Source organism: Sorex araneus, chromosome 8 (assembly GCF_027595985.1).
Source record: "Sorex araneus isolate mSorAra2 chromosome 8, mSorAra2.pri, whole genome shotgun sequence".
Taxonomy (NCBI): domain Eukaryota; kingdom Metazoa; phylum Chordata; class Mammalia; order Eulipotyphla; family Soricidae; genus Sorex; species Sorex araneus.
In genome coordinates, this window is record NC_073309.1 from 11146293 (window position 1) to 11147315 (window position 1023).

General features: G+C 49.4%; 1 pseudogene; it reads left to right on the top strand.

Annotated features, from left to right (window-relative positions):
• Nucleotides 1-301: 301 nt before the first annotated feature.
• LOC101543787 (60S ribosomal protein L30-like) lies at nucleotides 302-686 on the top strand (annotated as a pseudogene).
• Nucleotides 687-1023: the final 337 nt, after the last annotated feature.

The window sequence follows — 1023 nt, forward strand, 5'->3', positions numbered from 1 at the left end:
AGTAGAATAGGAGGTGGGAGAAGCATTATATGCCGCATAAATCCTATTAATAATAAATATGGTGGTTTATGGAACCTGATCAGAACCCTCACTTTCATTCACAAAAGCAACCTCCCAAAATAAGAGTATAACCTTCTGTTCCTGTCTTTTTTTATTCAGAACAATCAGTGCTTGCAGGTCTTAGGTGAAGGATACAATTAGAAGTCAGAAAACAGCTCGCTGGGGGAGAAAATGGAATGGTGTCTATCAAACAGTTTCTAAATCATCAAGATCTAACCAACAGAAAACAGGTACCGGCGGCTGCTCGGCTGGGGCTGTCCTGCACCTGAGGCAGGAAGGATGGTGGCCGCGAAGAAGACGGAAAAGTCGCTGGAGTCCATCAGCTCCCGGCTCCAGCTGGGGATGAAGAGCGGCAAGTACGTGCTGGGCTACAAGCAGACGCTCAAGATTATCCGCCAGGGCCAGGCCAAGCTCGTCATCCTGGCCAACAACTGCCCGGCGCTCAGGAAATCTGAAATCGAGTGCTATGCCATGTTGGCCAAGACCGGGGTCCATCACCAAGCAGCAGTAACGTTGAGCTGGGCACAGCCTGTGGGAAATATAACAGAGTGTGCACGCTGGCCAGCATCGATCCAGGTGATTCTGATACCATCAGAAGCATGCCAGAAGAGACTGGTGAAAAGTAAATCGTGCAAAAGTTTTCTGTAATAGGGGCTGGAGAGATAGCACAGCGGGTAGGGCGTTTGCCTTGCACGCGGCCGACCCGGGTTCAAATCCCAGCATCCCATATGGTCCCCTGAGCACGGCCAGGGGTAATTCCTGAGTGCAGAGCCAGGAGTAACCCCTGTGCATCGCCAGGTGTGACCAAAAAAGCAAAATAAAAAAAAGTTTTCTGTAATAAAATTAAAAAAAGAAAACAGGTACCTACACAGACTGGGGCTGGATGACTGGATTCTCTGAGACAAGTTACAGCACACTCAGCTCGGCGGAGCCATCTACCCAGCATGAGGCTAAGTGTTGTTT